Source organism: Nerophis ophidion, linkage group LG04, assembly GCF_033978795.1.
Source record: "Nerophis ophidion isolate RoL-2023_Sa linkage group LG04, RoL_Noph_v1.0, whole genome shotgun sequence".
In the NCBI taxonomy this organism is placed as follows: Eukaryota; Metazoa; Chordata; class Actinopteri; order Syngnathiformes; family Syngnathidae; genus Nerophis; species Nerophis ophidion.
Genome location: NC_084614.1, coordinates 62,437,649 through 62,461,560, shown reverse-complemented (window position 1 = coordinate 62,461,560; position 23,912 = coordinate 62,437,649). Strand labels below are relative to the sequence as shown.

Sequence of the window (23,912 nt, the reverse complement as noted above, 5' to 3'; positions counted from 1 at the left end):
AGCCTTTGCTCAATACTTTGTTGATGCACCTTTTGCAGTGATTACAGCCTCAAGTCTTTAATACGATGCCACAAGCTTGGCACTCCTATCTTTGGGCAGTTTCGCCCACTCCTGTTTGCAGCACCTCTCAATCTCCATCAGGTTGGGTGGGAAGTGTTGGCTTTCATCATGAATGTCTCTGTACATTGCTGCATTCATCTTAGTCTGGTTAGAGAGGTGAACAAGAACCCGATGGTCACTCTATCAGAGCTACAGCATTCCTCTGTGGAAAGAGGATAACCTACAGAAAGACAACCATCTCTGCAACAAACCACCAATCAGGCCTGTATGGTAGTGTCAAGACAGAATCCATTTCTTACTAAAAAAAAAAAAAAAATGACAAAATGCACCTGAAAGACTCTCAGACCATGAGAAACAAAATTCTCTGGTCTGATGAGACAAAGATTGAACTCTTTAGCGTGAATGCCAGGCATCATGTTTGGAGGAAACCAGGCACCATTCATAACCAGGCCAATACCATCCCTACAGTGACGCGTGGTGGCAGCATCATGCTGTGGGGTTACTTTGGTGGAGCTTGAGAGGTGCTGGAAAGAGGAATGGAAAAGAGAGAGGAAAGCCAAGCTTGTGGCATCGTATTCAAAAAGATTTCATGCTGTAATCCCTGCCAAAGGTGCTTTAACAAAGTATGAGGAAAGACCTGCGATGAGGTGGTGACTTGTCCAGGGTGTACTCCGCCTTCCGCCCGATTGTAGCTGAGATAGGCACCGGCGCTCCCCGCGACCCTGAAGGGTACAAGCGGTAGTAAATGGATGGATGGATGTGAATACTTGTGATTTTTTTTCTTTCCCCTGCGATGAGGTGGCGACTTGTCCTGGGTGTACAACGCCTTCCGCCCATGTGCAGCTGAGAGGCTCCAGCACCCCCCCGCGACCCCAAAGGGACAAGCGGTAGAAAATGGATGGATGGATGTTTTGTTATAAACTAGCAATTAAAACAAAACTTATCACATTGTAATTTTGGGATAGTGTCTGTAGAATGTTTGGGACAAAACATTAATTTATTGCATTTTGGAATAAATCTGTAACATAAAATGTGGAGAAAGTGAAGCACTGTACATACTTTTGGGATGCACTTTACAAAAAATGTGCGCCACTCTGCGGTCCAGAGAGAAAATAAATATGTATTTCTTGGAAAAGAAAGGGTCAAAAGGAAACTCTTTCAGGAAAAGTTGGCCATGGAACGATTTTTAGAAAATAACCCTTTTTGAGGCCACCCAAGTGACAGCTGTGAACTTGTACAAAACCACACTTTTTGAGGGGTTGTGCCAAATCCCCTGCTTTTGGGTACAGCCAGGATTAATCTCCAACCTGGAAAATACCATTTTCTACCACCTTTGGGTCCTGCTGTGTGTCTGGAAGGTTTCATAAACCTCCTGGCGACTGCGGCATCCGGAAAATGTTTTGCCAATTTAAAAAAGAAAATAAAAAAGAATGGCTTATAATGAACCCCATAAAAAAAAGTAAGATTTGTTTCCATGACTCAATCAAAGCAAGGACATCGGAACTTTCATAAGAGCAAAGTCCAATTTTAGGGGCTTCACGGTGGCAGAAGGGTTAGTGCGTCTGCCTCACAATACGAAGTTCCTGCAGTCCTGGGTTCAAATCCAGGCTCGGGATCTTTCTGTGTGGAGTTTGCATGTCCTCCCCGTGAATGCGTGGGTTCCCTCCGGGTACTCCGGCTTCCTCCCACTTCCAAAGACATGCACCTGGGGATAGGTTGATTGGCAACACTAAATTGGCCCTAGTGTGTGAATGTGAGTGTGAATGTTGTCTGTCTATCTGTGTTGGCCCTGCGATGAGGTGGCGACTTGTCCAGGGTGTACCCTGCCTTCCGCCCGATTGTAGCTGAGATAGGCGCCAGCGCCCCCCGCGACCCCGAAAGGGAATAAGCGGTAGAAAATGGATAGTCCAGCAACCCTTGGCTCTTTAGCGCCGCCCTAGTGGCTCCCTGGACCTCTTTCAGAGATGTGTGAAAATGGAAAAAGTTGTTTAAATATATTTTCTGTAGGAGAACAACCATGACACAAACCTTAATTGTTAGAAACCCCACTGTTGATATTTTACATATTATTATTATTATTATTATTATATTATACATTGTACTAATTTCAGCGATCCTTGAACTCATCGTAGTTTGTTTACATGTACAACTTTTTCCGACGCGGCCACAGAAAGACGTGTAATTATGCCACTCCTTCTTTGTCTCATTTTGTCCTCCAAACTTTTTATGCTTTGTGTGAATTCACAAAGGTGAGCTTGGTTGACTTTATTGATTTGCTGGAGTGCTTATCAGGCATATTTGGTCAATCCATGACCGCAAGCTAATCAATGCTAATGTGCTACTTGGGCTAGCTGTATGTACATATTTCATCATTATGCCTTATTTGTAGCTATATTTGAGCTATTTTAATTTCCTTTACTTATGTCCTCTGTGTATTTAATTTATCTTTGAATGTCTCATGACACATTATCTGTGTGTAATATTTACTGCCTTTCTGACGGAATCTATTTCTTAGTTAAAAAAAAAAGCCAAAATGCACATGAAAGACTGTCGGACCAGAAGAAACTAAATTCTCTGCTCTAGTGAGACGAAGATTGAACTCTATGGCGTGAATGCCAGGAATCATGTTAGGAGGAAACCATACATCATTCATCACCAGGCCAATACCATCAATACAGTGACGCATTGTGGTGGCAGCATCATGATGTGGGATTGGTTTTCAATGGCAGGAACTGATAATTGGCTGCATTTCTGATAGTTTTTTGTGCACCATGTTGTTCCAGACCACAGCAAACATCTTCCAGCTTGCAAAGACTGTAACAAATCTATTAGAAGAATACGGCCTGCCGTTTCCTTCAACTTGCACACACACATATCCACCTTTTGGACATTCGGAAACAGTCATTTCCAGAACTTATCTCATCCTGTGAGAAGCCTCCATTTTACTACTGATTTCCAGTGTTGCAAAAAATGTGTAGAATGAATATCAAAATACAACATTTCTGTCAACGAAAATTTGCGCCAGCATTTGATAGTAGGCTGATACTTGTGCATCGGGTGGGGACATCTCTGCGCTGCTGACCCATCTCCGCTCAGGATGGTCTCCTGCTGGCCCCCACTATGGACTGGACTCTCACTATTATGTTAGATCCACTATGGACTGGACTCTCACTATTATTTTAGATCCACTATGGACTGGACATTACAATGTACCCCGCCTTCCGCCCGATTTTAGCTGAGCTAGGCGCCAGCGCCCCCCGCAACCCCAAAAGGGAATACGCGGTAGGAAATGGATGGATGGATGCTAGACGCACTCGACGTCCATTGCATCCGGTCTCCCCAACAGGAGGGTGGTCCTCTCCAAGGTTTCTCATAGTCATTCATATTAACATCCCACAGGGTTGTGCGTTTTTCCTTGCCCTTATGTGGGATCTGAACCGAGGATGTCGTTGTGGCTTGTTTCGGCCCTTTGAGACACTTGTGATTTAGGGTTATATAAATAAACATTGATTGATTTATAGACATAGCTAATATAGACACTTACATCATGTGTTGCCTTCATTATAACATTTGTCCTCAACATCAAACTTTTATTTCAGACTCCGACGTCCAAGTAGACATACAATCACATACAGTACATAAAACAAACAAAATACAGAGCAAAAGGCATTATCACATCATATTAAAAAGAGTGCGTGTGCATATTCAGTAAAAGGCATCTAATAAATAAATACGAGCAGCAATAAAAGAAAAATATATATACTTTAAAAATGTGTCTACACATTCTATAAAAGGCACAGATACCAGTGTTTACATCAGTGGTTCTCAACCTTTTTTCAGTGATGTAGCCCCTGTGAACTTTTATTTAATTAAAAAAAAAAATGTACCCCCTAATCAGATCAAAGCATTTTTGGTTGAAAAAAAGAGATAAAGAAGTAAAATACAGCACTATGTCATCAGTTTCTAATTTATTAAATTGTATAACAGTGCAAAATATTGCTCATTTGTAGTGGTCGTTCTTGAACTATTTGGAAAAATATATATAAAAATAACTAAAAACTTGTTGAAAAATAAACAAGTGATTCAATTATAAATAAAGATTTCTACACATAGAAGTAATCATCAACTTAAAGTGCCCTCTTTGGGGATTGTAATAGAGATCCATCTGGATTCATCAACTTCATTCTAAACATTTCTTCACAAAAAAAGAAATCTTTAACATCAATATTTATGGAACATGTCCACAAAAAATCAACACTGAATATTGCATTGTTGCAATATTTCTGAACTTACATTCATATTTTGTTGAAATATTATTGGAAAAATACTGTATATAAAGGATATTTGAATTGTTGCTACTTTTAGGATATTTAAAAAAAAAATCTCACGTACCCCTTGGCATACCTTCAAGTACCCCCTAGGGGTACGCGTACCCCCATTTGAGAACCACTGATTTACATATACACGATTGTTACTTAACATAACTACACCTAGGATTGGTAATCTGTACAATAAGAGGAATTCTCAGACCCCTGCAGTCCACATATCAATTTATATAAGGCTCTTAATTTTTTGTGGCGCCAGACAGAATTTTTTTTTTTCGTCCAATATGGCTCTTTCGACGGTTTTTTTTGGGTTGCCGACCCCGCTTCACGGTGGAAGAGGGGTTAGTGCGTCTGCCTCACAATACGAAGGTCCTGCAGTCCTGGGTTCAATCCCAGGCTCGGGATCTTTCTGTGTGGAGTTTGCATGTCCTCCCCGTGAATTAGAATATATCTTTATTGTCATTGTACATTTGTACAACGAAATTGTATGCAAACTAATTCAGTGCAAAATCATACTCAAAACCATAAGAACATAGATAAATAGATAAAAATACATAAAATTCATAAAAATACCAAGCCTACAGCTCACGTGCACAGTCCTTATTCTTATCTTTTGTTCAGTGATACTGTTGCTCTCGGGTAAAAAGTGTTTTTAAAACGGTTCGTCCGGCATTTTATTGCCCTGTATCTCCTGCCTGAGGGCATCAGGTCAAAAAGTTTATGTCCAGGGTGAGATGGGTCCTTTATGATGTTTTGGGCCTTTTTGAGGCACCTGGCACTGTACAGTTCATCTAGGGAGGGGAGAGAGCAGCCAGTGATCTTCATGGCAGTTTTTATGACCCTCTGAAGTGCATTCCTCTCTGCCACCGTGCAGCTGGCATGCCATACACACATGCAGTATGTCAGCACACTCTCTATTGAGCAGCGATAGAAGGACACAAGCAGTTTTTGAGACGGATTGTTCTTCTTGAGGAGTCTCAGAAAGTAAAGTCTTTGCTGTGCCTTTTTGATAGTCACTGAGGTGTTCATACTCCACGACAGGTCTTCCTCGATCTGGATGCCCAGGAACCTGAAGTTAGAGACCCTTTCCACATAGGAAATGCGTGGGTTCTCTCCGGGTACTCCGGCTTCCTCCCACTGCCAAAGACATGCACCTGGGGATAGGTTGATTGGCAACACTAAATTGACCCTAGTGTGTGAATGTGAGTGTGAATGTTGTCTGTCTATCTGTGTTGGCCCTGTGATGTGGTGGCGACTTGTCCAGGGTGTACTCCGCCTTCCGCCCGATTGTAGCTGAAATTGGCGCCAGCGCCCCCCGCAACCCCAAAAGGGAATAAGCGGTAGAAAATGGATGAATGGATGGGTTGCCGACCCCTGGGTTAGTCTGAAGTCCACACACTTTGTTGCATCTGCCTCCGCCGACAGGGGGCAGTGTTGCCGCAGATGTGAGTCACAGCTGCTGTTCTCCAGCAATAAAAAAAAAGAAAAGACAAGGCTCTGCCAAAAGGGACGAGTACTCGATCCAGCGTGCTGATCCGAGGTCAGATTTGGGGTTCCCACAGCGAGAGAAGCGGTCAGGATCTGCAACAGTCAGGGGGCCATAAAACCTTGCGTGCCGATATTACTTCCTGCCGTTTCAGCCTGGAAACGCGCAGATGCATGGGGTGTCGAATACACACTCTTATAGGAAACAGCCCTTTGGGGAAATGAGTGTGTGAGTAATTTAGGCAGTATCTCTCGTCCCAGGATTGCACTCTTTTGCTTGCTTGCTAACAGATGAAATAAAAAAAACACCGCTCAAGGGCAAATGCATCATGGTCCTGAAGCAGCACACACACACACGCACGCACGCAAGCACACACACACACACACACACCCACACCGCTATGTAAACACGATTAGGTGACAGAGAAGTGTTTATCTTCACTTATTCTACACTACCCATGTGACGTATGCCATACAAAAATCGATAGTATTTGCACAATACGCTGACATATCCGATACCAGGCCTAAGCCAGTTAGGGTTGTGTTCACACTAATTTAAACGGAGCAAGATGTTGCACACCTAGTCCAGGGAGGGTAAAATGGCAGTGGAATGAGCAAAAGTGGAACAGGTTCTCTTTGGGTGATAAAACATGGAGCACCTGGGCTGTACACACGCCGACAGTCTGCGGCGAAGGAAGCCCACTCTTGCCTTTTTTTTCTTCAAAATGCCCCCATTTTCAGGGTGATTCAAAAAAAGAACACGCCAAAAATGATCACTCTGTATATCAAAAATGAAAAAGGATGGAAAACTAAGCTTGAGCGTATGTGTTGTACAATCCCCAACACCAGGGAAGTTGGCACCTTGTCCATCCATCTTCTTTCACTTATCCGAGGTCGAGTTGTGGGGGCAGCAGCCTAAGCAGGGAAGCCCAGACTTCCCTCTCCCCAGCCACTTTGTCTAGGTCTTCCCGGGGAATTCCGAGGCGTTCCCAAGCCAGCCGGGAGACATAGTATTACCAACGTGTCCTGGGTCTTCCCCGTAGCCTCCTACCGTTTGGACGTGCCCTAAACACCTCCCTAGGGAGGCGTTCGGGTGGCATCCTGACCAGATGCCCGAACCACCTCATCTGGCTCCTCTCGATGTGGAGGAGCAGCGGCTTTACTTTGAGTTCCTCTCGGATGGCAGAGCTTCTCACCCTATCTTTAAGGGAGAGCCCCGGCACGTTGTGTGAAAGGTAAATAAAAACTGAATACCATGATTTGCAAAAACCTTTTCAACTTACGGTATTTCTTTAAATTGCCGCCGGGGGCGTTAATTAATTTAAAACCTCTTCTCACTCCGGCGCTTACCAAAGGCATGCAGAAAAATTTAGGCCTGCGCTTATAAATTTGAGTGTGATGTAAGGATACCATCATGAAAAACACATTTAATAAAAAAACTTTATTTTGGTCTTACCTTTACTTATAAATGAAGTCCATGCGCAGCTCCTTCTGATCGAAATCATCGATAACTTGTTTATAGAAGTCTTCCTTATCTTTCTTCAGTTTTAAAAGTCTCTCTGTCTCGATGGAGATCATTCTTCCTTACTTCCTGCTTCGGTTGAAAGTCCAGTTTAGAAAACTGTTTTATTTTAAATATGTAATCCTCCATGGTAAAAGTGCAAGCAAGAGGAAAAAATAAACTATTGCTGCTTGTTGTCACTACATCTGCGGGAATTTCCAAAAATTCTTCAAAACATTCTTCAAAGTTCCACAACTCCTGCATTTCAAATCTGATTCCAACCGTTCCAACTTGAAAATATTCAGCCTGTTATGTGCTTTACTTCAAGAATTAATATCATTTACATGTTTACAGAAAAACAGTCATTTATTAATGCATTTTAGGCAACACTGCAAACTTCCTGGAAACGGAGCCACAGCAGCGCCTCGTTTGGCTTGAAGAAACATGGCGGCACAAACTATACAGACTTTGCTCCGGAGCTTTCCCCTTGGAGTAAACCGAGCCAGGCCATAGTTTAACTTCATTTTCCCTCGCTTCATTTCCGTGGGGTCTCGGCGTGTGTTTAATAGCTTGCGTTTTAGAGACAGGTGTGGACAATATTGGAGACATACCCATCTGTCCCATACTAAAAGTATACAGTGAAGGAGAAAATAATTTGATATTGCTTTTATTTTCTTAATACAGCGTCCATCAGCTGCTGTGACTTAGAGGTAATGATGTGAGGAAACATGCCAGCAGGCGATGGGTCGGGAGCGTTGCCACAATTTGTTTATAAAGTATTTAATTAGTTTACTAGGATGCACACTTGTCCTTTATTTAACTGCAAACTTTTTCAGCGTTAAAATAACATCAAAACTAGCTAAAATGTTTTATTTCATCGAACTGAACACAGGCTGTGATAATTGTGTAATTGATGTGAGAGGTATCACTCCTGTTTATTTTTTTTGGGCCAAACTGTTGTTCCGTACCACATGGTGTTGTTGAAGAACAAATATTGTTTATTAGACTTCATCTTCATCAGACAAACTGCTTTGTGTTTTGTATTGATATCAAAAAGTATACGCCTTGTTTTTTTTACTTGAACACATGAACAAAAAAAAACCCCAAAACAAATACTTGTCTTAAGATATATGGATAACGTTAATCTATTACTGTTTTATTAGACATTAAACATTACATGATGGCATCGCAATCGCACCCCACTCCAACTCTGTTTCACCTAACAATCAATAATCATAATTTCAATACTGATAAAAAAAAACAATTATTTCAGCCATAATCGTGCAGTCCTATGTTTAAGACTAGGTCTCATACACTATTTCTATGTATATGGACAAAAAGTGCAGTTAGGTCTTATGGCCATCAGGTGCTACTTTTGTTTTTTATTTTATCTCATATGTCCATAAAGTGTGAATGTTGTCTGTCTATCTGTGTTGGCCCTGCGATGTGGTGGCGACTTGTCCAGGGTGTACACCGCCTTCCGCCCGTTTGTAGCTGAGATAGGCGCCAGCGCCCCCCGCAACCCCGAAAGGGAATAAGCGGTAGAAAATGGATGGATGGATGTCCATAAAGTGCTATCTTGCACAATTTTCACATGTATTTTATTTATTTATGGAATTTTTTTTACTACCATAGTACTTGTTTATAATGCTTTTGTTGCTTTTATATGCATATTCAATTTCTACTTGAGGTCCATGAAACAGTGTTTTTTTTTTAATCAACAATAATGTTTCTCATGCAAAGTAAATCATTTTGAACGTGTCTGTGGGTTTTTAGAAATACTGATAAATTTGGTTAAAAGATTCTGGTATAAGTACTTTTATAACATGTCGAGCACATTTAAAAACACTGCAGTAATAATAACCGTGAATGTTAAAATAATTCTATCAAAATTATCACATAAACTTTGTGTTGAAATGAGTTCCCAGCAAGAAGATCAAAAGCTTTCTCTGAACCTACAAAGAAGAAGGCTTGTAAAACTCCATTGTGTAGGGGGGAAGCAACATGAAGGTGTTTCGGTTGTAATCAACAGAAATATATTGTTTTAACCCAAGAACTAAAAAGCGGAGAGAAGGCAGGATCTGCCCATGTTCCAGACGAACCTTCATTTTGAAGTCTTTTACGACCTCTTTTTTTAACTGTTTTACGAACCTCTTCTTTGAACCGTTTTACGACCTTTTCTGTGAACTGTTTACGACCCTGTCCCTTTGGAATCAGCTGTTGACATGCAGTTAGAGAAAGTCCAAATAAAGGAGGAGGCGTACAATCTTTCGCCATAGCGTACTGAGAGTCCAGGCGAGTCTCCTCAAATTGAGCCAAATTGAATTCTGTGTCTGTTTGATTCTTTGCTTCTTGTCTTGTTTAATAGATATCATCAGTGTTTCAACCTGACAGTGAACATTTTGGTCACAATAATATGATGACTGTTCATACCGTTACATCAAACTTAATTGCTAATAACGGCTCTCATTTTTTATGGGGTGTTTAAAGGGAATTCTTCATTTTTGACACCAGGGCCAGGCCGTGACGGGGGAAACTTGGCTACAGTTCACTTACTACTGATGAGCCACAAGCAGGCAGAAATGGACAAAAGAAAATGCTACCCTATGGAAATATCAGGTTCAAAGTCATGGCCAGTTGTTCTCCCGACAAGAAAAGACTATTTTTCGCCGTAAGAAGAAGCAACATCCCTGCAGCAAACACCTGCTCCGTGTGTCGTTCAGAGGTGGGTGGTGCTTCACTTCTGTGTTCAGATTACGATTAAGGTACATCGACAACATCACATTTAGATTGTGACCGCTTCAGTAAGTAAGACGACATGAAAGCTCAACAAAAATGAAAGACGGCTTTTTTATTGTTTAACAGTCGATCCAACATTAAAACATGTCAAGACACTTCCTCTCACCAATCACTTTTCCGGCTTCAAAATAAAAGCGCAACGCTATACATCCAGTTTAATTACGTTTAGGGTTTCTCCTTAATGTAAGGGCTTCATATTAGCCGCCACATGTAACACAAAGCAGTGTAATATATTGTAGCCTCCAGAAGAAAACAACTTTGCACTTTCATTTAGAAGTCAAGGCGCTAGAGTCTAGGGGAAGGCTGGAGAGTGGCAAAATCCAAGTTGCTTGAAATCCAGTGTGAAGTTCCTACAGTCAGCAATGGTTTGGGGAGCCATGTCAGCTGCTGGTGTTGGTCCACTTTGTTTCATCAAGTCCAGAGTCAATGCAGCTGTGTACCAAGAGATTTTAGAGCACTGCATGTTTCCATCTGTTGAATAGCTCTATGGAGATGATTTCATTTTCCTACATGATCTGGCACCTGCCCACAGTGCCAAAACCACCAGTAACTGGTGTACTGACCATGGAATTACTGTCCTTGATTGGCCTGCAGACCCCCTGACCTGAACCCCATAGAGAATATGTGGCGTATATTGAAGAAGAAGCTGAAAGACACCAGACCCAATAGTGCAAATGAGCTAAAGGCAACTATTGAAGCATCCTGGGCATCTATAACACCTCAGCAATGCCACAGGCTGATTGCCTCCATGCCATGCCGCATTGAGGCAGTAATCCATGCACAGGGATTCCCAACCAAATACTGAGCGCATTAATTGAGATTTTCAAATGTTTGATTTTGTTTTGCTGTTATAAATCTTTTTTTTTACTTGGTCTGAGGAAATAAATAAATAAATTTGAGATAGGATTTTTGAGTTTTTTTTAAGCTGTATGCCATAATCAGCAATATTAAAATAATAAAAGGCTTGCAATATTTCAGTTTATGTGTAATGAATCCAGAATGTATAACATTTTCATGTTTTTAGTTGCATTACAGAAAGTAAAGAACTTTATCACAATATTCAAATTTTCTGAGGTAGTCCTGCATGTATGTAGTTATGTTTTTGTTTTTTTTTAACTTGAAAACAAATGAAATATGATATGTTGTAGCCCCCATAAGAAATCACACAGAGTCTGACGCAATTTTTAACTTTTATTACCAAACTTATGATATTAAACAACGGTACAGTTCCTACAGGTGTTACCTCCCATGAAAACACTTTGGTTTCCTTGAGCCGGACACACAACAACACTTCCTCAATCTCCACTAATAACACTTCAGGCACGGACGGCGTGTTTGTAAACAACGCCAAAAAAAAGCATCACTAAAATACCCCAAAAAACTAAACATGTTGGACGATCCAAACAAGCTTCAAGAAGCAGCTCAGCGATGGAACATGTCCCTCCTGTCCTGCAGCAGGTGTGGATTTAAATAGAAAAAAAGGTTTTTGCAAAAGAAAGTTCCTTCCACCAGCGAGCCTTCAGGAAAGAAAGACGAAGGAAACCGCTCCCAAAAGCCCACAAGGCAAACAATTGTTATGTCGCTGACTGAAGGCCTCCAGGCGAGAGCAAACAAGCATTTCCTCTTTTTCATTTCTCTTTCTTCCTCATGTCACTTTGCAGAATGAAAACTTTAGGCTGACATTTGACAGGACACTTTTCTTCTTTTTTATCTTCTGATGGTTCTAATTCTGCCACACTTTTACCGGGCTGCAATTCATAAGCGAGTGATGCATCGTTAGCTTGAATTGCAGTCTTAATAATTTATTGACGGTTTTGCTGTGGCCAAAGGAAGCTGACAAAACCGACAAAGTCTGTATAGTCTACAAATGCAAACCACTGCATGGTTCTGAAATAAGTTAACTGTGTGATGTGGCTGTAGGCAACCTCCTGATGTATATTCATATATATTTTTTACACCACAATATGGCCGTAGCTACATTTGATGCCCAGCCGTTTTATCTAAGAAGCAGCTGAAGTAGCATTGTAAAAAATACCAATACCAAAATGCAAAGGCAGGAGCTGGAGTGCAGGTAAGACAAGTTTTTTTTACGTCTTTAAGCAGGCAAACCTACATGCATTTAGTTGTATTCAGTGTTAAAAAATATTATATGGCTCTGACGGAAATACATTTTAAAATATTTGCCTTTCATGGCTCTCTTAGCCAAAAAGGTTCCCGAACCCTGCCCTAAAATACGCGCACTTTTGATTCAGATTCAGCTTTATTCGCCAAAGTTTGTTCAACCTTTCCCCAGAGTACGAGTCCTAGCAAGAAAATTGTTGCCTAAACAACAATAATAATTATTCCAAGGATGATATGAAAAGGAAACAACTTTCATAGAAAGTAATTGAATGGCTCTATCTGCAGCTGGGGAGAGGAGTGCTGCAGTTGTGAATCCAGTAGAGGGTGCTGTTTTACATGTCAATTCACTCAACATTTTCCAGCCAGATGATGCTTTGACACATACTTGCCAACCTTGAGACCTCCGATTTTGGGAGGTGGGTGGTGGGGGGCGTGGTTAAGGGGGAGTAGTATATTTACAGCTGTTGTGTGCGCAGTTGTGCTCTGCACTTTCTAAAGTAGATGTTATTGTCACAAATGCATGATTGATTGATTAAAACTTTTATTGGTAGATTGCACAGTTCAGTACATATTCCGTACAATTGACCACTATATGGTAACACCCGAATACGTTTTTCAACTTGTTTAAGTCGGGGTCCACGTTAATCAATTCATGGTACAAATATATACTATCAGCATAATACAGTCATCACACGGGTTAATCATCATAGTATATACATTGAATTATTTACATTATTTACAATCCGGGGGGTGGGATGAGGAGTTTTGGTTGATATCAGTACTTCATTCATCAACAATTGCATCAACAGAGAAATGGACATTGAAACAGTGTAGGTCTTACTTAGTAGGATATGTACAGCCAGCAGAGAACATAGTGAGTTCAGATAGCAAAAGAACAAGTATATACATTAGAAATACATTTGATTATTTACCTTAGGTTATTTACAATCCGGGGAGATGGGATGTGAATGGAGGAAGATTAAAGGGTTGAAGTTGCCTGGAGGTGTTGTGGTGCATCATGTACAGTAGATGACAGTATTGTCCTGTTTAAGAGTGTCACATGCTGTTTACGGCAGACGAACTGCCTTATGGTAAAGTGTTAGACGTAAACGTGACTGGGGTTGTTCTGTGTTGTTATTGCGCTGGGAGAGCGTTATTGAAACTGGCTAACAATAAACCCACATAAGAAACCAAGAACTCGCCCTCGATCATTCTACAGTTATAACGTAATTTGGCAGAGACTCTCTCAGACACGTCACTCAGGTCCTCATGGAGCTAGGGGTCATGGCCTCCAGCTCCACCTGAATTTCGGGAGATTTTCGGGAGAAAATTTGTCCCGTGATGTTTTTGGGAGAGGCGCTGAATTTTGGGATTCTCCCGGTAGGGTTGTCAAGTATGGTTTGACAAGACGTAATTTTGTGTAAACTTGTGCTCTGCAAGTATAACAATGTGCACTACTGATCAAAAATTATTATTTTTTTTTTTCAACAAATCTTTTTCTGCTTAGTGGTTTTGTGGTTAGAGTGTCCGCCCTGAGATCGGTAGGTCGTGAGTTCAAACCCTGGCCGATTCATACCAAAGACTATAAAAATAGGACCCATTACCTCCCTGCTTGGCACTCAGCATAAAGGGTTGGAATTGGGGGTTAAATCACCGTAATGATACCTGAGCGTGGCCACCGCGGCTGCTCGCTGCTCCCTTCACCTCCCAAGGGGTGGAACAAGGGGATGGGTCAAATGCAGAGGGTAATTCATACTTGCCAACCCTCCCGGGGAGACCCCCGAAATTCAGTGCCCCTCCCGAAAACACACAGCCCGCAGGTGGCGGGGGAGAGGAGCCACGAGGTGGGAAAAAGGAAGGCAGGAATCCGGCCAGGTGAAAAAGCTGACTGGGACGTCGAAAAACCAACGTCGAAGTTGATCATATCAGTGGGAAAGGGGAAAAGAGCCAACAGTGTTTGGTGGTCATACACAAGCAGTGAGCTGACAGAGACAAAAATAGACGCAAACAACACAAAAACGAACAGAGCTGACAGAGAGAGACGGCAGGGCAAAGCACATACTGGCGCCATCTTCAGGAAACTCTGAAGTGACGTCACTCAAATAGTGACAGGTAAGTGTTGTTGTTGTTTTTTTAGTAACCAGCAAGCACAGTACAGTTAGTAGAACAACTGTGTTTTTGTTACTGTGTATTTGATAGGTGCCGTCTGAAATTCAACTCTTTTATTTATATATATAATAAAATAAATATATATAGCTAGAATTCACTGAAAGTTAAGTATTTCATATATATATATATATATATATATATATATATATATATATATATATATATATATATATATATATTTATATATATATATATATATATATATATATACATATATATATATAATATATATTTATATATGTAATATATTATATATGAAATACTCGAGTAGGTGACTTGGCTGTAAATATACTCTCCTCTTAACCACGCCCCCTGCCCCGACCACACCCCCAAACCACGCCTCCGCCCCACCCCTGAACACGCCCCCTCCCCCACCTCCCGAAATCGGAGGTCTCAAGGTTGGCAAGTATGGCGTAATTTCACCACACCTAGTGTGTGTGTGACTATCAGTGGTACTTTGACTTTAACTTTTAACTGTTTATCAAGCGGCTTCACGGTGGCAGAGGGGTTAGTGCGTCTGCCTCACAACACGAAGGTCCTGGGTTCGAATCCAGGCTCGGGATCTTTCTGTGTGGAGTTTGCATGTTCTCCCCGTGAATGCGTGGGTTCCCTCCGGGTACTCCGGCTTCCTCCCACTTCCAAAGACATGTACCTGGGGATAGGTTGATTGGCAACACTAAATTGGCCCTAGTGTGTGAATGTGAGTGTGAATGTTGTCTGTCTATCTGTGTTGTCTGTCTATCTGTGTTGGCCCTGCGATGAGGTGGCGACTTGTCCAGGGTGTACCCTGCCTTCCGCCCGATTGTAGCTGAGATAGGCGCCAGCGCCCCCCGCGACCCCGAAAGGGAATAAGCGGTAGAAAATGGATGGATGGATGTTTATCAAGCAATTCACTCAAAAGGTGATATCAGGCTTTCCCCTGACAGTTTGTCTATGTTTTAGTTTTTTCCTCTGCATTTGTCTGTTTCCTCTGTGTTTAGAATCTCCTGTCTTTAGTTCCTGTCTAGTGCTCTTATTTTGTCAGCTTCCTGTCTTGTTCCCTTAGTGCTGTGTTCCTCCTCAGCTGCGGCTGATTGGCACCTGGCCACACCCGTTGCCAATCAGCCTGCTCCTATTTGTACCCGCTTTGTCTTGTGTCAGTTGCTGGATCATTGGATTGTCATTTGTATTGTCGTTGCCACATTTCGCTCTTGTCGTGTCGTTTTGTTACAGCTACTACCTGTCGTGCTATATTTTGTCCTGGTCGTCGTAGCGGTAAGCTGTTTCTGTTAGCATTAGCCATTTCCAGTTTTTCCTGTTTGCTACCCGCTAGCTTCCACGCTGGGTCATTTTTTGTTTCTTGCTACCTTCTATGCTAAAGACCCTTAGTTTGTTATTCCGCCCATGTACGCGCCTTTTGTTTGTACCCTTTGTTTGTTCTAGTTCTAGTATTTTAAGTTAAAACCATGTTTTCCCATTCAATGCCTGCCTCCTTCTCTGCATCCTGGGGTTCGACATCGAATAACTGTGACAGGTGACTTCATTCTAAAACGGGCGTAAAAAGAAACGTCAGCCCAGATTGCTATTTTTAGGGTTTCTTAAAGGTGTATCCCCTGCAAAAAATATACAGGGCATTGTTTCTACGTTTCCCTAGTCCAGGGTCTTAATAAAAACTTGTTCCAGCTTGCATGAATCCCCCATGCTGACACCTGTCATCAATGTTTCATGTCAACAACTCCTGCAGGCCCTTTGCAATACGTCCGTCCATATTAAAAGTCCTCGTTGCTCTGGTATCATGTGACCTGTGCTGCATATTACCTTGCTTGTTATATTGGGTGTTGTTAGCGGCGAGCAAGCGTTGCGTAATGCTTTCATCTCCACAACACACACACACACGCACACACACGCACGCACACACACACACACACACGCACACTCGGTGGCCTGGTCCTGCCATTGATGTAGGTGTTCTTTCATCAAAGTTGTACCACGCGTATGCACATTATTACTACACAGCATGTCAAAGGCATCAGCACTTTGCTAAGTGTGGAAATTGTGTAGGTGGCACACAGAATGTGCAGGGAGGAATGATGAAAAGTCCTCGGGATTTGAATTTTTTTTTTCCACGCAGAAGTTCTCCTGTCCATTGCCTCTTTTTCCTCACGTTGCAGTGAAGAAACTGCAGTTGCTGTTGACTTTAAAGGCCTACTGAAATGAGATTTTCTTATTTAAACGGGGATAACAGGTCCATTCTATGTGTCATACTTGATCATTTCGCGATATTGCCATATTTTTGCTGAAAGGATTTAGTAGAGAACATCGACGATAAAGTGTGCAACTTTTGGTCGCTGATAAAAAAGCCTTGCCTTTACCGGAAGTAGCAGACGATGTGCGCGTGACGTCACTGATTGTAGAGCTCCTCACATCCTCACATTGTTTACAATCATGGACACCAGCAGCTAGAGCGATTCGGACCGAGAAAGGGACTATTTACCCATTAATTTGAGCGAGGATGAAAGATTCGTGGATGAAGATAGTGAGAGTGAAGGACGAGAAAAAAAAAAAAGGCGAGGGCACATTTCCCAGAATAGTTCTGGAAAATCCCTTATCTGCTTATTGTGTTAGTAGTGTTTTAGTGAGATTATATGGTACCTGAAAGTTGGATGGGTGTGACCACGGGTGTGGTGACCGCCAGTGTCTCTGAGGGAAGCCACGCAGCTGCAGGAGGACGCAAGCTCCGCTCATAACTACGGTAAGAGCCGACTTATTACCACAATTTTCTCACCGAAACCTGCCGGTTGACATGTGGTCGGGAACCATGTTCGCTTGACCGCTCTGATCCATAGAAAAGCTTCACCTTCGGGAATTTCAAACAAGGAAACACCGGTTGTGTTTGAGCTGCTATAGGGAAAAAACTTCCCACCTCCATCTTTCTACTTTGACTTCTCCATTATTAATTGAACATTCTGCAAAAGATTCAGCAACGCAGATGTCCAGAATAATGTGTAATTATGCGATTAAAGCAGACTACTTATAGCTTGGATTGGGCTGGAAAAAAATGTCCGCTACAACCGGTGACGTCAAACACACGCATCATTATACGCGTCATCTTACCGCGATGTTTTCACCACGACACTTCGTGGGAAATTCAAATTTGCAATTTAGTAAACTAAAAAGGCCGTATTGGCATGTGTTGCAATGTTAATATTTCATCATTGATATATAAACTATCAGACTGCATGGTCGGTAGTAGTGGGTTTCAGTAGGCCTTTAAAGTGCATGTTTTAGCCCTTAAAGGGGAACTGCACTTTTTTTTGGGAATTTGTTCACGATCATTATGAACGACTTAAAGGCCTACTGAAACCCACTACTACCGACCACGCAGTCTGATAGTTTATATATCAATGATGAAATATTAACATTGCAACACATGCCAATACGGCCTTTTTAGTTTACTAAATTACAATTTTAAATTTCCCGTGGAGTTTCCTGTTGAAAACGTTGCGTAATGATGACGCGTGTTTGTGACGTTATTGGTTGGAGGGGACATTTTAGCCCAGTACCACACACAGCTAAAATTTGTCTCTTTTCATCGCGCAATTAAACAGTATTCTGGACATCTGTGTTGCTGAATCTTTTGCAATTTTTTCAATTAATAATGGAGAAGTCAAAGTAGAAAGATGTAGGCGAGAAGCTTTTAACCTTTAGCCACACAAACACATGGTGTTTTCTTGTTTAAAATTCCCGGAGGTGAAGCTTTACTATGGATCAGAGCGGTCAAGAGAACATGGATCCCGACTACATGTTGACCGGCAGTTTTCGGTGAGAAAATTGTGGTAATAAGTCGGCTCTTACCGGAGATCAGCTGAGCTTCTGTCATGCTGCAGCTTCGTGACTTCCCTCAGAGACTGGCGTCAACACACCTGTGGACACACCCCTCCGACTCTCAGGTACTATTTAACTCACTAAACCACTAACCACACAATAGAAAGATAAGGGATTTCCCAGAATAATCCTAGTAAATGTGTCTTAAAACATCTGAATCGCTCCCAATGCAATCGGCTTTTTTTTTTCTAGTCCTTCACTCTAAATTTCCTCATCCACAAATCTTTCATCCTCGCTCAAATTAATGGGGAAATTGTCGCTTTCTCGGTCCGAATAGCTCTTGCTGCTGGAGGCTCACGTTATAAACAATGGGGGGTTGTGAGGAGCCCTACAACTAGTGACGTCATGCGCACATCGTCTGCTACTTCCGGTAAAGGCAAGGCTTTTTTATTAGCGACCAACATTTGCGAACTTTATCGTGGATGTTCTCTACTAAATATTTTCAGCAAAAATATGGCAATATCGCGAAATTATCAAGTATGACACATAAAATGGACCTGCTATCCCCGTTTAAATAAGAAAATCTCATTTCAGTAGGCCTTTAAGCTGTACATCAAGCAAGAATGGGAAATAAATCCACCTGAAAAGCTTCAAAAATGAGTCTTCTCATTTCCCAAACGTTTACAGAGTGTTGTTAAAAGGAAAGGCCATGTAACACAGTGGTAAGATTGCCCCTGTGCCAACTTTTTTGCAATGCTGGAGCCTCTCTCAGCTGCATTCGGGTGGAAGGCGAGGTACACCCCAGACAATTCACCATCTCATCACAGGGCCAACGCATATAGACATTCGCACTCACATTCACAATGATCTGTCAATAGTCATGATAACAATAAAAATGTCCTTTTCCATATTATTATTTCCGAATATTTTCATTTTTCTCCCCGAACGCCTCCTTTTGACAATCATCTGCAGCGAGAAAGCGGGTCATATCAGTATGCAGAGAGACAAGTGCAACAATGTAACAGCTACTGTTGCAAGTGAGTGTAGCGGCGCGTTGTTGTTGGCAACAATGAGAACATGTCAAAGCTTGAAATAACTTCACTGCGCTCGCCCACCGCTCTGCCATGTGGGAACTGAGCGACGGCTTGGATCTCATTTGTGTTTCCTACATTTGATTCACGAGGAGTCTTTTTATTTTTTCCTACTCGCACATAGCTCCGCGCACCTCTCCTCTTCTGCATAAATGTATGTCTTAACACTCTGCGTGTTTTAAAAAAAGAACATACCTGACCGATTATTTGCATCTCTTGATTGTGTCTTTCGTCGATATTTGTGCTCGTCATTCAGTGATCCTGTCTTGAAATTCTCTTGCTTCCACTTTTCTACAGTAAAGGATGACATCTTTTCACCAGTGCAGGCAACACATGACATAATGTATCATTTTTCTCGACCATATGCGCCTGTGTGAGCAGTAGAGATGCGCGGATAGGCAATTAAGTCATCCACAACCGCATCACTAAAGTCGTTATCCACCCGCCATCCACCCGACCAACATTTTATCAAAACCGCAACCGCCCGCCCGTTGTTATATATCAGGGGTCGGCAGCTTTTACCATTCATAGATGTATATTGACCCGTTTCAAAGAGAATAGATGATAATGAGAGCCAACATTTTTGCGACTGTTTGCTGGTGCTTATTCAGATAACGAGATTAAAGGCGTGCTATGAAGCCATTGACTTTGACACCTTCAACAACATGTACAAACTGTTTGCCAGTCCAGTAACATGTTGTGTGCAGCTTCCGCAGACATACGTACAAGATTGAAAGGCAATACTGGGTGACACAGAGTACACTGATGGTTGTGATATAAACTATTTTAACACTCTTACTAAAATGCGCCACGCTGCGAAGCCACACCAAACAAGAATGACAAACATATTTCGGGAGAACATCCTCACAGTAACACAACATAAACGCAACACAACAAATACCCAGGATTCTTTGCATCATGAGTCTTCCTGACTATATTATACACCCTGCCAGCACCAAACCCCTCCCACCTTACCAACGCACGGGGGGGTGGAGGGGGGTTTGGTGCTAGCGGGGTGTATAATATAGTCATGAACACTCGTGGATGCAAAGGATTTTGGGCATTTGTTGTGTTGCATTTATGTTGTGTTACTGTGAGGATGTTCTCCCGAAATGTGTTTGTCATTCTTGTTTGGTGTGGCTTCACAGCGTGGCGCATATTAGTAAGAGTGTTAAAATTGTTTATATCACAACCATCAGTGTACTCTGTGTCACCCAGTATGCTTTGCAGTCTTGTGCGTGTGCCTGCGGAAGCCACATACAACATGTTGCTGGACTGGCATGCAGTTTATACATGTTGTAGAAGACGTCAAAGGCAATGGCTTTATAGCACGCCCTATTCTTGTTAACTGGGTGGCCGCCAGCAGATATTCGTGAGAATGTTTGCGGTTCCTTCTTTACTTTGTGATACGGGTCAAAATGGCCCTTTGAGTGTTAAAGGTTGCCGATCCCTGAACCACGTATATCAAATAATTCCGAATGGTTCAACCGCCACCCGCCCAAATCTAATTAAAATCTAATTTTTCGTCATGTCACCCGCCCGACCCGCGGTTTATCCGCGGACTCCACGGATGAGACCGCAAACCGCGCATCTCTAGTGAGCAGACTTCTCCTCTTGAACTATTGCGCACAAAAGGGGGGAACATTTTTCCAAACATGCCCCCTACTGTCTTGTCGAAGCTGTTTTGTTTTCCAGACAAACACGTTCTAATCGAAAATTTGATGTGTCGGATTGACTTCAATCAGTCAATCAATGTTTACTTATATAGCCCTAAATCACGAGTGTCTCAAAGGGCTGCACAAGCCACAACGGCATCCTCGGCTCAGATGCCACATCAGGGCCAGACAAAAACTCAACCCAATGGGATACAATGAAAACGCTTGGAGAGGAACCCCGGGCGACCGGTGCAATGGACGTCGAATGGATCTAGCATAATATTATGAGAGTCCAGTCCATAGTGGGGCCAGCAGGAGATCATCTTGAATGGAGACAAGACTTCAGCGCAAAGACGTCCCCAACTGATGCACAGATGAGTGGTCCAACCTGGGTCCCGGCTTCGGACAGCTGGCACATCATCTGTGGTCACCGAATCTGCAGAAAAGAAACGGCAGATCAACTGGTCTAAAAGGGAGGTCTATTTAAAGGTCATGGTATACAAATGAGTTTTAAGATGGGACTTAAATAATTCTAATGAGGTAGCATCTCTAACTGTTACCGGGAGGGCATTCCAGAGTACTGGAGCCCAAATAGAAAACGCTCTGTAGCCCGCAGACTTTTTTTGGGGGCTCTGGAAATCACTAATAAGCCGGAATTCTTTGAACACAGATTTCTTGCCGGGACATGTGGCTTGACTATGACTTAAATCATCACAAAAGTCGATGCGCACCTCTAGTGGGCAGAGGAGCACATGTGTGTAAAATTTGAGCAAGATTGGTTGGGGGGAAAAAAAACATGGCCGGCAACAAATTGTACATATGCAATTCACCATATGGCGACGGCAGTGGTGTCAAACGTACAGCCCCCGCCACCAGGTTTAATCCGATCCGCCAAATTAGTTTTCTAAGTTTAAAAATGAGCTGCAATTTTTTAAATGAAAGAAACTGCTTTTCTACAAACCCCGTTTCCATATGAGTTGGAAAATTGTGTTAGATGTAAATATAAACGGAATACAATGATTTGCAAATCCTTTTCAACCCATATTCAGTTGAATATGCTACAAAGACAACATATTTGATGTTCAAACTGATTTTTTTTTTGCAAATAATCATTAACTTTAGACTTTGATGCCAGCAACATGTGACAAAGAAGTTAGGAAAGGTGGCAATAAATGCTGATAAAGTTGAGGAATGCTCATCAAACACTTATTTGGAACATCCCACAGGTGTGCAGGCTAATTGGGAACAGGTGGGTGCCATGATTGGGTATAAAAACAGCTTCCAAAAAAAATGCTCAGTCTTTCACAAGAAAGGATGGGGGGAGGTACACCCCTTTGTCCACAACTGCGTGAGCAAATCGTCAAACAGTTTAAGAACAACATTTCTCAAAGTACAGTTGCAAGAAATTTAGGGATTTTAACATCTACGGTCCATAATATATTTAAAAGATTCAGAGAATCTGGAGAAATCACTCCACGTAAACGGCATGGCCGGAAACCAACATTGAATGACCGTGAACTTCGATCCCTCAGACGGCACTGTATCAAAAACGGACATCACTCTCTAAAGGATATCACCACACGGGCTCAGGAACGCTTTAGAAAAACCACTGTCACTGAATACAGTTTGTCGCTACAACTGTAAGTGCAAATTAAAGCTCTACTATGTAAAAGCGAAAGCCATTCATCAACAACATACAGAAACACCGCTGACTTCTCTGGGCCCGAGATCATCTAAGATGGACTGATGCAAAGTGGAAAAGTGTTCTGTGGTCTGACAAGTCCACATTTCAAATTGTTTTTGGAAAAATTCGACATCGTGTCATCAGGACCAAAGGGGAAGCGAAACAACCTGACTGTTATCCACGCAAAGTTCAAAAGCCTTTATCTGTGATGGTATGGGGGTGCATTAGTGCCCAAGGCATGGGTAACTTACACATCTGTGAAGGCACCATTAATGGTGAAAGGTACATACAGATTTTGGAACAACATATGCTGCCATCTAAGTGCTGTCTTTTTCGTGGACGCTCCTGCTTATGCCGAGCAACATTCAGCACGTGTTACAACAGCGTGGCTTCGTAAAAAAAAAAGAGGGCGGGTACTTTTCCAGTCCAGACCTGTCTCCCATCGAAAATATGTGGCACATTATGAAGCGTAAAATACGAAAGCGGAGACCCCGGACTGTTGAACGACTGAAGCTCTACATAAAACCAGAATGGAAAAGAATTCCACTTTCAAAGCTTCAACAATGAGTTTCCTCAGTTCCCAAACGTTTATTGAGTGTTGTTAAAAGAAAAGGTGATGTAACACAGTGGTGAACATGCCCTTTCCCAACTACTTTGGGACGTGTTGCAGCCTTGAAATCCTAAGTTAATTATTGTTTGCAAAAAAAACATAAAGTTTATGAGTTTGAACATCAAATATCTTGTCTTTGTAGTGCATTCAATTGAATATGGGTTGAAAAGGATTTGCAAATCATTGTATTCCGTTTATATTTATATCTAACACAATTTCCCAACTCATACGGAAATGGGGTTTGTAAATGTGTTCACATTGTGTCTCAGTAGCAATTCAAGTGTAACCCACGTCCACCATGACACTGTTTAAACATGAGGTGTCAGCTGACTTTAAGCACTCTATGGATTGACTGCTGCGACTCCAATCAGCGCAGGTGCAAGCAATCAGCTGCTCTTGTTGTGGCTGGCAGCAGATGGCGGCAGACTGATGCTATAGCAACGTGCAATACCTTCTCTCATTGTTAATTATCCACTCATTTGATAAAATAACAAAACCGTAAGATGCAAAGACTTAAGTCAAAATGACCATATCTTTGTAGTCGAAGTTCCGTGCAATGCTCGCAATTTGTTGACAACGCAATGCGCATCCTGAACTCCATTGTAAAA

General features: G+C 42.1%; 1 protein-coding gene across 2 annotated transcripts in view; it reads left to right on the top strand.

Moving 5' to 3' along the window:
* The window catches only part of plac8l1 (PLAC8 like 1), a 36,707-nt gene that overhangs the window by 11,721 nt on the left and 1,074 nt on the right, over positions 1-23,912 (top strand). Inside the window, exon 5 of one of the 2 annotated variants that reach the window (XM_061898661.1) lies at positions 9,886-11,069. The exons of the other annotated variant lie outside the window; for it this stretch is intronic. The gene's annotated coding sequence lies outside the window, so the exon portion shown is untranslated. Of the gene's footprint in view, positions 1-9,885; positions 11,070-23,912 lie in introns of those variants that run through there. 2 annotated transcript variants of the gene reach the window in all.